Source organism: Bos taurus, chromosome 25, assembly GCF_002263795.3.
Source record: "Bos taurus isolate L1 Dominette 01449 registration number 42190680 breed Hereford chromosome 25, ARS-UCD2.0, whole genome shotgun sequence".
Classification (NCBI taxonomy): Eukaryota; Metazoa; Chordata; class Mammalia; order Artiodactyla; family Bovidae; genus Bos; species Bos taurus.
The window spans coordinates 35,431,121-35,445,469 of record NC_037352.1 but is presented as its reverse complement, the minus strand read 5'-3'; positions in this window follow the sequence as shown (position 1 = coordinate 35,445,469).

Here is a 14,349-nt window from a genome sequence, read left to right as displayed (position 1 = left end):
GTCACTGAATACAACATCCTTTTTGCTCCCTAATAGTCCAGCAGACATCCAGCATCCTTGATGCTGGAGGTAGGTGACAGTATATACACTTGGGCTTGAAAAAGTTCCTGAACTCCACAAAATTGTATACAGATAAAAAAATGTGTACACACATGTGTATACATGGTTGGGAGAGGAGATTGGGTCTGTAGTTTTCATCAGATCCTAAAAATAATAAATATAGGAAAGCAAGACATGGGGACCAGGCCCCATAAGACATGGAGGGAGCATAAGGGCCAACTCAGCAGAATGTATTTTGGTTAAGATGGCAAGGCCTTCTGATTGAATTTCGACTACTAACTGTGGATTGCTGCAGCAGAGTCATGGATGTGCTCTATAAACCTGCTTCCTCTCGTGGGCCACATCTCTGCATTGCTCAGGGGTATTTGATGGACTTCCCGTGTGGTCCAGTGGTTGGGAATCTGCCTTCCAATGCAGGCAATGCTGGTTCGATTCTTGGTTGGGGAACTAAGATCCCACGTGCCCCCAGGCAACTGAGCCCATGTACTACAAATAAAGAAGCCTGCACGCCACAACAAAGACACAGCACAGCCAAAAAAAGAGGCGGGGGATGGTGTTTGAGATGAGCAGGAGCTGGGTAACTCTGCTGAAGGTCAGAATTTAATCTGTATTTTTAGGGTGATTTGGGCATCCTACTCCAGTACTCTTGCCTGGAAAATCCCGTGGACGGAGGAGTCTGGTAGGCTGCAGTCCATGGGGTCGCTAAGAGTCGGACACAACTGAGCGACTTCCCTTTCAATTTTCACTTTCATGCATTGGAGAAGGAAATGGCAACCCACTCCAGTGTTCTTGCCTGGAGAATCCCAGGGACAGGGGAGCCTGATGGGCTGCCGTCTATGGGGTCTCACAGAGTCGGACATGACTGAAGCGACTTAGCAGCAGCAGCAGCAGGAGGATGCCAGTGTGATGAAAGATGCATGTTTGTTTTACATCAAACCTTTAGAAAGGACTGAAGACTTTTAATTTAGCCACTCACATTTTTTAAGTGAAAAAACAGGATTAAAGAAGTGAAGTAGCATTCTCAGTTCCTCGGTCTTCCGGTTCTTGATCCACAGCAGTTTTTCTATGTGCTATCTCTTTTGATATGTGGTAGATCAGCTTTTCTGAAAAAGTAATTCTGATGCACAATCATCAGTTTCTGGTAGAAAGTTAGGTAACTCGATCATTCATGAAGAAGAATGTCTTCGTGAGCTAGATTACTCCAAGTGTTCCGGTCTCAAAAACATCCCCTCCCACCACTTGGAAGTGTTCAGATGCTAGAAGAGATGTTGCAGAAGGTCAACTGTGACTAAGAGCTGAACAGAGGCTGCTTCCTCTGAAAAAAATGAGATCATATCAAGCTGTGCACATCTGAGAGCCAGCTAAGACACCAAACCTTCGTAAATGTCAAAATTTTTAAGGTATTTTTTAAAACGTTAAGACTTTTACTGACTTAATGGCTGAGACCAGATGAAAGCAATGGAAGAGTCCAAAGAAACTGGAAGTTTAGATAAGTCTGTATGTGCTTGGAAGGCTCTTTTTGTTCAATGTTGAATTGCCTGAGCTTTATGGACTGAAGGGTGAGCCCCCAAATTCATGTGTTGAAAGCCTAACCTCCAGGCTCAAAGAATAAATGTATTTGGAGACAAGATCTTTAAAGAGGTAATTAATTTAAAATGAGGTCATTAGCCAGTATGACTGGTGTCCTCAGAAGACAAGGAAGTTAGGACACAGACACACGGGGAAGGTCGCATGAGAACGCAGGGAGAAGACACCCACCAACAATTCAAGACGAGAAGCCTCAGACACCTGTGACCCTTTGATCTTGGACTTCCAGCCTCTAGAACTAGGAGAGAATAAACTATTGTTGTTTAAGGCTCCCCCCTCCTCCCACTTCATTGCACTCCCCTAGTTTGTGAAGCTTTGTTAGGGCAGCCCTAGAAAAATAATACAGCATGCAAAAGTCATTTTGCATGAGAAAACTCATTTCTTTTTTCCAATCCTACAGAAACATTCTTTACAAAGTCTTGGTAAATGCACAATGCAATCCTCCCTTGGGTTCTGTTCCAGAACTTTCTGGATCAGACTCCCAGGCAAGCCTTATGCCTTCCTGGCCTCTATGACTGCTTCTGCCATTTGCTCTGAGTCTGGAATGCAGAGAGAGGTTTTCAGATACTGTTGTTCAGACACTAAGTCATGTCTGACTCTTTGGGACCCCATCTCTGTCCATGGAATTTCCCAGGCAAGAATACTGGAGTGGGTTGCCATTTCCTTCTCCAGGGGATCTTCTTGACCCAGGGATTGAATCTGTGTCTCCTGCACTGGCAGGTGGATTCTTTACCACTGAGCCACTGGGAAAGCCCAGTTTTTCAGATACTGGAGCTTAACTCCAAAAGGCACTGAGATAAAGGTCTTTGCATACCTCCTGTGATTGCCAGGGGACTCCTGGCTTGCACCATTCCCATAATGCTACTTGGTGTTCTGCTGCACGGATTTGCAGCGTGGGAGGTGTCCCTCACTTGGTGAGTCTGCAGAGAGGAGCACAAAGCTGGGCTTCGGTGCCCTTCCTGAAGCAGGTGGGGCGGCAGAGTTCATGCTCAGTGAGGGGCTAGACTTGGGGACCTGTGAGCCCCAACACACTTTCCTCCCCTGCTCTGACCAGACCTGGGTCATCCTACTCCCCCTCAACTGGCCCTTCCAGCCCTCCAGGGAGCTCTGGGTGTAGGGAGGGGTCTTTCTTCTGACCACACAGCCTGCAGCCTCACAGGGCTGGTGAGGCAGGAGCCAGGTCCCCCTTGATTCAGATGAAATGTTAATAAAAATGTTTAGCCCTAAGGGTGGGGTAGAGAGATCAATCTCCGTGAACTATTACAGTCTAATAACAGGCACCATGTACTGAGCACATACTGTGTGCCAGCCTAGACATAAATTCTCCCTGCATCTTTCCAGCAACTCTCCATGGTGGCTCTTATTATACCCATTTTCCAGATGAGGACACAAACTCAGGTGAGATCACTGAGGCGCAGAGAGGAGAAATAACTCTGCTAGGTCTCCACAAGCTAGCAAGTAGCAGAGTCAGGACCCACCACATATCTGGTACAATGTCAGGTGGGAGAACTACAAAGATAAAGAAAAATCCAGACCCTTCTCATGGGAAAGTCATTGATTTATGAGGAAAAATGGGAAAGAAATTATTGCGATATGATGGGCAGGGTATTCTCATTCAATTATGCTGACGATGAGAACACAGAGGGGAGGAGTCTTGAAGGCAAGACTGCAAAGTTAAAGACAAGTTTTGAAGAAGTGATGGCAGAACTGAGTTTTGAAAGCTGAGGAGTAGCTGGCCAGGCAGAGAAAAGGATGAAGCAGAGTTTAGGGCAAAAGCTAAGAATGTGTCTTTGGAGTCCTGCCCCTACTTGGATGCGGGTCCAGTACCTAATAGTTGAAAGACCTTGATCAAGTTTGTCAACATCTCTGCCTCTTTTTTAATCATATTTAAGATGAAAATAATAATAATAACCAGTTGATACTGTTGCTCTGAACATCAAATGAAATAATGAGTTCTGCCTAAAAAAATAAAATAAAATAAAGTGAAAATGTTAGTTGCTCAGTTGTGTCCCACTCTTTGAGATCCCACAGACTATAACCCGCCAGGTTCCTCTGTCCATGGAATTCTCCAGGCAAGAATACTGGAGTGGATTGCTATTCCCTTCTCCAGGGGATCTTCCCAACCCAGGGGTTGAACCCAGGTCTCCCACATTGCAGGGAGATTCTTTATCATCTGAGCCACCAAGAAAGCCCGAGAAAAAAAATAGGTGCTCAACAAATCATAAAGGGTTTCCGTAAAGGACTGTTATAGGGGTATGTCAGGGGATGAGGGATGAAGCTAAAAGGCAGCAAGGTCCAGAGAATGCAGGGCCTGTGTGCTAAGCTAAAGGAGCTGGGCCTTCATCCCATGGGTGGGGGGAGCTGTTGAAAGTTTTAAGCAGGAGAATAGCATGATCAGATATATGTCTTAACAGTCTCACTCTGGCAGCGCAAGGGAGAATGATATTGAGGGAAGGACCAGGAGATGCTTTGATCCTGGTGAGGCATGATTTAGGGAGGGTCTGGATTAAGCAGGGGATGAAAAATGGATGCCAGGGATATTTGATGATAGGATCACCAGGCCTGCTAAACAGAATGGATGCAGAGAGCGAGGGAGGAGAACATACAGAGGAAGAAGAGCAAGAGGCCCATGTGCTGGGGATGATGGGCTTCAAGGTCAGGAGGATGTGCTGTGCAGGGTGTGGGGATCTGAGGGGCATCAGCATCAGGATGGGTGAGAAAGCAGTTGCTCCCTTGGACTGGAGAGTGAGGAAAAGGTGAGCTTAGGGAAATACTCAGAAACCCATTTAAGGGAAGGTTGAAGAATAGCCCAAGAGGTGGGAGGAGAACAAGGAAGATGGATGCCTAAGCCAAGGAAAGAGAGTTTTAAGAAGAAGGGCAGAGGATTTCCCTGGTGGTCCCGTGGCTACTCTGCACTCCCAGTGCAGGAAGCCCTGTTTTGATCCCTGGTCGGGGAACTAGATCCCACATACTGCAACTAAGACCTGGCTCAGCCAAATAAACAAACAAGTAAAAAGAAGGGGAGGGTCTGTATTATCACACACTGTGGACAATGAGATAGGTGAGAAGCGAGATAGGAGACATGAGATAGGTGGGAGGACACGTGGTTACAGGTTTGTGTCTGTATTTATTATAGTTAGTTGATTAATATCATTAATAAGTAATTGAAAAGACCTGCACACGGTGAAGTCCCAGCTGGGAAGGTGGCGGCAGAGGTGAGAGTGGCATACAGGACAGAAATGATTAATAACTTCCACGGCACTTCTGCTATCAACTTGGTCTTTGTTTTGGATCCCTTCCCGCCATACCTTGGGCTGTCTGCTCCCTGCTATCAGAAAAATCTCCATGGCAGACCAGTTCCTGACACAAAGCAGTTTAAGATTTTCTTGGTCCTGTCTCACCTCTCACAGCTATGCTGCTTACAGCAAGAACTCTCACACCTGTGGACCTTTGCATGGATAGCTCCCATTGCTGAAAATGCTCGATTCCCTCTGTAGCCTGTTAACTCATAGACATCTTCCTAGATTCAGCTCAAGCACCTTCTCCTAGACCCTTTCAGTTTCAGTGAAGTGTCTCTCCTGTGGATTTCGGCAGCCTCTTCTGCTCTCAACTCTCCTGGCTCTTATGTGTATAATTATAAACCTATTTCTCCCTTAAAAGTTGTGACCTCTTTGAGGTCGGGGGCTAAAGCTCACGTTTATATGTCCTTGACCAAACCCAGTGCCTGATGTATGCTGGTGCACAAGAAATATTTTATGAATGAAGAAGACACAGACTGCACTTCTTGAGACTCAATAAAGACAAATACAATAAAGACAAAGCCTCTAAGGGTGCAGTGTGTGCAGTGCTTTGGGAACTCTTCTTAGAAGACATGGGTTTGATCCCTGAGTCAGGAGGATCCCTTGGAGAAGGAAATGGCAACCCACGCCAGTATTCTTGCTGGGAGAATCCCATGGACAGAGGAGCCTGGCAGGTTATTGTCCATGGGGTTTCAAAGAGTTGGATACAACTGAGTGACTAAGCGCACGCATGCACACGCACACACATATCACAGCTTCTTTATCCATTCATCCATCAAGAGATGCTTTGGTTGTTTCCACGTCTTGGCTGTTGTAAACAATGCTGCAATGAACATGGGGGTGTAGACATATTTTCTTTTCTTTTTTTTTTTTCAGATAAAGACCCAGAAGCTGAATTGCTGGATAATATGGTAGCTTTCTTTTTAATTTTTTGAGGAACCACCGTACTGTTTTCTGTAGTGGGTGCACCAATTTACATTCTCCATTATGGTACATGACTGTTCGCTTTTCTTTTCTTTTCTTTTTTTTTAACATTTTAACTTTTTTGATTTTTAATTGGAGGATAATGCTTTACATTTGTGTTGGTTTCTTCCATATAACAACATGAATCCTTGCCAGCACTTGTTGTCTCTCATCCTTTGAATCATAACTATTCTGACAGGTGTCAGATAATATCTCATTGTAGTTTTGATTTGCATTTTCCTGATGATTAGTAATATTGAGGGGTTTTTCATGTACCTGTTGGCCATTGTTCTCTTGTTTGGGAAAATGTCTGATCAGGTCCTTTGCCCATTTTTTGATCAGATTATTTGCTTTTTGCAATTGAGTTGTATAAGTAATTTATATATTTGGGGCATTAACCCCTTATAAGATATATGATTTGCAAATATTTTCTTCCATTCCATAGGTTGCCTTTTCATTTTGACAATGATTTCCTTTGTTGTGCAGCAACTTTTTTTACTTTGATGTAGTCTTGTTTATTTTTGCTTTCACTGCCTTTGCTTTAGTATGTGAATGAGCTCTTAACACTGCTTTTGCCCTGAAGGCATTTACCAACTCAGCAGGGAACTGTTATGAAACTGATTATAGTTTCGATTACCTCATGGCTTGAGAGGGACAGAAGTGAAAGTCCAAGGGACATCTAAGGTGAGAGATAAGAAAAAGCCAACTCTCCCTAATCCAACTCTTGAACTCAAGGTCAGGTTAGACAGAGGAGATGTAAACCTATGTTCTTTCAACACAGGGGTAAGATTCTTGTGAGATGATAAACCAAACCTAGCCTCTCTGAGAAATAGTAGACTAAATTTGCATTTCAGAGATGGTATAAGAAAACTCAAGCAGGAAATTTAGCTGAAAGTGGTTCTGGTTTTGATAGTGCCCCACCTGGCAAAAGGGAATGTTCTATTGGAAAATAAAATCCAGTTTCTTTGCATTCTTGCCAGTATTTGCTGTATCAGTACTTTTCATTTTAGTCATTCTAATGGATGTTATTATTTGATATCATTGTATACATGTATTGTAATTTTGTATGTTGATCTTGTATCCTGAGATCTTGTTTAAGTCCCTATTCTAGAAATGTTTTTTTAATTGTTGATTTTTTGAGGTTTTTTTTTTTTTTTGGCACACAGTCATGTCATCTGAAAATAGGTATAATTTAATTTCTTATTTTCCAATCTGTATGCTTTTAATTTATTTTCCTTGCCTTATTGCATTGGTTATGGCTTATAGTATATTGAATAAGAGTTGTGAGAGCAGAAATCTTTGCTTTGTTCCCAGTATGAGGAGGAAAGCATTCAACATTTTACTACTTGGTATAATGTTAACTGTAGGTCTTTAGTAGATGCTACTTTTTGGGTTGAAGAAGTTCCCTTCTATTCTTAGTTTGTGGAGAGGTTTTTCTTTTTTTTTTTTTAAATCATGAATGGGTGTTGAATTTTGTCAAACACTTTTCCACATTGGTTGATATGATCATATGGCTTTTCTTCTTTAGCCTGTTAATGTGGTAGGTTAAATTTTTAAAATTGAAGTATAGTTGATTTCAACGTTGTGTTAATTTCTGCTATATATATATATATATATATATATTATATATGAAAGTGAAAGTGTTAGTTGCTCAGTCGTGTCCAACTCTTTGCAACCCCATGGACTGTAGCCCCCAGTTTTTGCCTCCAAACATCATTTTCCTACTGTTCCTGCATTGCATCCTTTGCTATAATAAATCTTAACCTTGAATATAACTTTATATGGCATCCTGGGAATCTGTTCAATGAGTAACCAAACTAGCTGTGGGGGCACTGAGACAGGAAGCTGCTTTTTCTTTTTTTTTTGAAACTACAAACTCAATTTTTTAAATTGTTAACAAGATTTTAAAAAATCATATATTTATGGCTGCACTGGGTCTTCGTTGCTGCACGCAGGCTTCCTCTAGTTTGGTGACTGGGGGCTCCTCTCTGGTTGTGGCGCACAGACTTCTCGCTGTGTGGCTTCTCTCGTTGCGGAGCATGGGCTCTAGGCGTGTGGGCTTCGGAGTGTGAGCTCAGTAGCTGTGGTGCACAGGCTTAGTTGCTCTGAGGCATGTGGAAGCTTCCTGAACCAGGACTGAACCCATGTCTCCTGCACTGGCAGACAGATTCTTCTCCACTGAGCCACCAGGGAAGTCCAAGAAATACACTTTGAAAAAACAAAAACAAAACTGGAATATAGTTGACATACAATATTATGCTAGTTTTAGGTGTAAAACATAACGATTCAACATTTAAATATAATAAAAAGTGATTACCACGATAAGCCTAGTAACCATCTGTCACCATACAGTTATTGTAGTATTATTGATTATATTCCTTATGTTATATATTCCCTCCCTGTGACTATTTTAAAACCAGAAGTTGGCATCTCTTAATCCCCTTCACCTGTTTTGCCCAACCCACCACCCCCCCCCCCACCACCCTCCTCTCTGTGGACAACCACCAGTTTGTTCTCTGTATCTATGGGTCTGTTCCTGTAGGAAGACTATGTGGATAGGGAATTGTGGAGTTAATGTTAGAGCCCAGGGTTCCTTTCTCCAAGTTTCCCTGTTGATAATAAGGTCCAGATATCACTCCCAAGGAGTTCCGTTTCCTTCCATACCGGCCTCTCAGCTCTTGCTTAACAGGCTCCTTTATTCTCCACCTAACTTGCCATGTCATGCTTTTCTTTTTTTTTTTAAACCAAATCCTATCTTAGGGATCTTTTCCTTATTCTTTTCCAGACCTCCTTACTCCTGGCCCTCTCCTCTCTCTAGGTCAAATCATAACTTGCTCTTTTTGGATACCCCAGCATACTAATGTCTAACCCAGTGGTTTTCAACAGAGGGATATTTGTCCCCCTCAAGGGATACTGGGCAGTGCTTGGAGACATTTAAAAAAATATCTTTTTGGCTACTTGAGTGGTATGTGGGATCCTAGTTCCCCGACCAGGGATCAAACCCACGCCCCCTGCGTTGAAAGCTCGGAGTCTTAACTGCTGGACCACCAGAGAAGTCCCTGGAGGCATTTTTGACTGTCATAACTGCGGGTTACTATTGGCATTTGATGGGAAGAGGCCAGATATGCTGTTAAATATCCTACCACGCACAAGTCAGCCCTCCCTGAGAGGGAATTATCCAGCCCACAATGTCAGCAGTGCCAAAGTGAAGCAGCCCTACCTTAAGCCTATGCCTGGGGAGGCTGCGTCTGACTCCTGACCGGCTCTTTGTAGTTAGAGCAGTTGTGCCAGGCCAATCAAGGCTGTATTGCTTTGAATTTGTGGTGAATGACTTGACAATCCATGGCTTTGTGGGCTACATGGAGGGGAGTGGCTTCCTGCCACACAGCCAAAGGATAGGGCTTTGAACCTCTTTAGAATTCCACGGAGACTGAATTATAGTTGCCAGGATCTCAGTGTGGGACGTCAAACCCAACAACGGGTGGGTCACAGCCTCACCCACATGCTGGCCTGAGGCTTCAGTGGAGTGCTGGAGTGACAGGCGTCATGATGATGGTGGTGATGGTTTCTTTCCCTGAATACTGGCACTCTACTGCTTGTCCAGCGTGGGCTCCCTGGTGCTTATGTTTTTATTGCTGGGTTTTGTGGCTGTGATTCTCATGTGTGTGCTTTGCAAATGACCTGGTTCAGTACAACTTGGATGAGATAATGACTGACCAGGGTGACAATAGCTGGAAAACTATCTATACAGATGTCTTCCTCTTTCCTCCACACTGTGGTCGGGTCTGTGCTGAGTTTGGCCTGGGTGCCCAGAAGTGTGGGGCATTGATTTCCCGATCTTGGCACTGGTGAAACGATGAGAATTTTTAATTAAAATTTTTGGCTCTACTGGGTCTTCATTGCTTTGTGTGGGCTTTCTATAGTTGCGGCGAGTGAGGGCTACTCCCTAATGGCTGTACGCTGGGCTTCTCATTGCAGTGGCTTCGCTTTCAGAGCACAGATTCTAGGGCGCCTGGGCTTCAGTGGTTGCGGTACATGAGATTAATTGCCCCTCAACATGTGGAATCTTCCTGGACCACAGATCAAACCTGTGTCCCCTGCATTGGCAGGCAGATTCTTTGTTGTTGTTATTTATTTACTTTGGCAGGCAGAGTATTAACCACTGGACCACCAGGGTAGACCAGTGATGAGAATTAAGAATTTCTCTCAAGGGGTAGAAGTAAGTAGGTAGTTGGTTCAGAAAAGACTTGTGGATCTTCTTTTCCACCCAAGATGAAGGGCAGACCTAAGACCATCACTCCAGCAGTGACAAGTGTTATTTTATTTTAGGTTTTCTGTACCAAAGAACTGAGTGAGACCATTTTGCTGGAATCCTGGCTCTGGGAGAATTGGGCTAATTCCTCTGAAATTGCTGGAGGCAGGACATGTGACCTAACAAACTTTCCACTGCTACCCTGAGGCATTCTTACCAGGGTGCTGTATGGCTTGTTGTGTGTATCGTCAGGGGGCCATTAGCTTGATGCCATGTGGTTGTAGGTCCCAGTCTGCTGCTTCTCTGGCTACACATTCAGCCATCTCTTTTGGCAGATGGTAGGCCAGCGTTGGGTGTGGTTCCTCAATCTCTCCATTCATCAGGCTCTTCTCTGATGAGGATTTCTGGTTCCCTGGTGGGGTAGGCCTTGATGTAGGAACTTAGAAATGTCATAGAACCTGGAAGAGAGTCAGGGTGAGTCTTCCTGTCTGGACCCTCACATGCCTGCTGGCTTGTCCAGGATCCACCATCCATCCAATATCTTGTTCTTTTATTAAAAAAAAAGTTTTTGGCCATGCTGCGTGGCATATGGGATTGAACCCATGCCCCCTACAGCACAAGTGTGGAGTCTTAACCTCTGGATTGTCAAGGAAGTCCCCAATGTTTTATTATTTAAAAAAAAAAAAATTTATGTCGATCTATTTATTTGACTGTGCCAGGTCTTAGTCGGGGCACGCGGGATTTTTTTTTTAGTTGTGGTGTGCAAACTCTTGTTGCAGCATGTGCGATCTAGTTTCCTGACCAGGGATGGAACCCATGTCCCCTGCACTGCAAGGTGAATTCTTAACTGCTGGACCACCGAGGAAGTCCCTCCCTAGCTCATTTTTAAATAAAATTTTTATAATAGTTGTAGGTTTATAGAAAAGTTGCAAAGGTAGAGAATTTCCATATACCCACATGCAGTTTCCCCTATTATTAACATTTTATGGTACACTTGTCATATTAATGAAACAATGTGCTATGCTGTGCTAAGTTGCTTCAGTCATGTCCGACTCTTTGTGACTTACGGACTGTAGCCCGCCAGGCTCCTCTGTCCATGGTATTCTCCAGACAAGACTCCTGGAGTGGGTTGCCATGCCCTTCTCCAGGGGATCTTCCCAACCCAGGGATCAAACCCACGTCTCTTATGTCTTCTGTATGGGCAGGCAGGTTCCTTACCACTAGCGCCACCTAGCAAACTCCAATGAACCAATACTAACATATTTTAGATAAAGTTCATTCTTCATCTAGATTGCCTTAGTTTTTACCCTATGTTCTAAGATGCCATCCAGAGTAATCACATTTCTTCATGTTTCTCAGGCTCTTATTAGATATGAGAGTTTCTCAGACTTTTCTCGTTTTTGATGACCTTGACAGCTGAGGACTCAAGACACTTTGTAGAATGTTTTCACCTGGGGTTTGTCTGAAGTTTTTCTCATGATAAGACTGGGGTTATGGCCTTGGGGGATAAAGGCCACAGACAGAGGCAAAGTACCGCTGCCGTCACATCATATCAAGGGCATCTACTCTCAACATGTTGAATCACTGGTGATGTTGGCCATCGCCTGGCTGAGGTAGTATCTGTCCGGCTTCTCCACTATAAAGTCCCCCAACCCGTCCCATTTCTGTACTGTGGTTTTTGGAAGGAAGTCACAGTGTACAGCCAATATAGTATCCTTTTTAACACATCAGATCTTGCCTTTCCTCTTATAAATGCTCACTTAGCAGAGGCATTAATTTCTACTGAGTCCATATTTTTCCAAACATTTAATTTTAATGTTCTTTACACCAATACCAAGCATTTATATAGCAAAGATGAATTTTAAAAAGGCATGATTTGAGAGACTAGTTTTCCTAATACTTCCGAGAACTCAAAACTAATGTCTTAAGAAGGCCTTTAAATACCATAATAGCCATTTTTAGGAAAAACTTAAAACCATATGCAGCTTTAAGACCAACAGAATTATTCTGAATGCTTCCCTTTGTCTCAAGGCAAGTTATTAGAAGAAATAGGATCATTTCAGTTCTCTTTAGAAAGCTTATTTTAAGAAGAGTCTTGGATCTTAAATATAATTTCCTCACGACTCTTTGAAGTTCCAAAAAGGGAAGCATGATTGTTAATGTTATATTTGTCCCTTTGTCATAGACAGGGCTATTTTCAGACTAGATAGAATGATCTGTGCTTCGTGCAGACTTCACAGTACATTGAGGGCTGTGGAAGAATCACCCTGAGTGCACACGTGGCCATGTAATAGGACTTGAAACATGATGTTACCCTTATGTAGTACTGAAGACCATCTGAAGTTTTCTATTTTCGCTCTTATGACCTACTTATTAGAACCATGACTTGTTTGATGCTGAGTTTCTGGACATGAGTAGTTATTAAGAGAAAATACGACTTTTTTTTTTTTTTTTGAACAAAATGGTTCCAGGAATACATTGTAGGGGAAAAGTGTTTAAAATATATTGTTAAAATGCTCCCTGTGTTGAGAAACCTTTGTGCAATCCCTGACTTCATAATAAATAGGACATTTTGTGAGGAAGTTCCATTATTCTCCTTTTGCCCTTTTCCCTTTGATCGAATGCCACGGTCATATACGTGACTGGCCACATGCCATAAGAGTCCCCAATGTCCACTCTTGAGGACAGTGTTCCATCTCTGAGTGACTCTCACCAGCTCCAACTTAGCCACCTTATTTTTACCCATGAGCATTTTGAAAAAGAAGAGTAATGAGGGAAGGAACCTTATAAGATATTGAAACAACTGATGAAGCAAAATAATTAAGATAATGATGTATTGGTGGAGATACAGACCGATAAATAGAGATTCAAGAAAGAACCAATTCAAATGGAATTTGACACATGATAAAGGTAGCATTTCAAAATAGCTGGGGAAAGATAGTTATTTACTAGACAGTGTTGAGAGGTGGTGGGAGGGAGAAACATGGATCTTGACCTAATTCCTTACATTATATTGAATTCCACTTGGATCCAAAATTTAAACTTAATAAAATTAAACCATAAGATACTATTATAAAGAGTTAGCATTTTAACAGTTCCAGAATGGAAAAAGTATAAAATTATGCAAAATTTAGAAGCTAAAAATCAAAAATGCAGTAACCTCTGTTTGATTTAAAGACACACACATGCATGCACCCGCACCAACTCAAAAGACAAATGCCAAATCTGAAAGACTCTCTGCAACCATTTCATACACGAAGGGCTAACATTTTCAGAGAGTACAGATGTTCTTTGAGTGGGGAAAATAAAACAAAAGGCAAAAAACGTAGGAAGAGATGCCTAACCTTACTCATAATCAAATGTAAATCATTTCTGTCCCACTAGGCAATGGCACCCCACTCTAGTACTTTTGCCTGGAAAATCCCATGGATGGAGGAGCCTGGTAGGCTACAATCCATGGGGTCGCTAAGAGTCGGACATGGCTGAGCGACTTCACTTTCACTTTTCACTTTCATGCATTGGAGAAGGAAATGGCAACCCACTCCAGTGTTCTTGCCTGGAGAATCCCAGGGACGGGGGAGCCTGGTGGCTGCCATCTATGGGGTCACACAGAGTCGGACACGACTGAAGTGACTTAGCATAGCATAGGCTAAAAACAATGAAAATTCTGGAGGTGAGACATTCAAGGCCACCAGGACCAGGCACCTTCTTTAGGTTCACTGTGCCCTCTTTTGCATGTGGCAGTCTTCCTCCACGTGCTTATAGAAGGGCTGCTGTACCTCCATCACGACCAGGATCCAGCAGAAACAAGGGGGTGGGTAGGGAAAAGGCCAAAGGTTCTTGCTCCAGAGTCTGCTCCCTGTCACATGTTTTTCTTGGAAGCCCAATTCTGATCCCATCTCCTTTGCTAGAACTGTCCTGGGGCTGCCTGGAAGGATGGGGAAGTGATTTTTTTTTAAATTTTATACTAAAAAGTATACCACTTAGGGATTTTCACTAGGTGAACATGCCTGTCTGACCAGCACCCAGATCAAGAAACAGTGGCTCCTTGCCACTGCCCACATGCTCTCTCCCAGTCACTAGAGAAGGTGAGCATTTCTAATGGGCACTTTCTCACTGTGGCCAAAATTGGGTTAAGAAAGAACAAGAGAATATCAGAGACCAGCAGTCGGTTATACCCTTCACTTT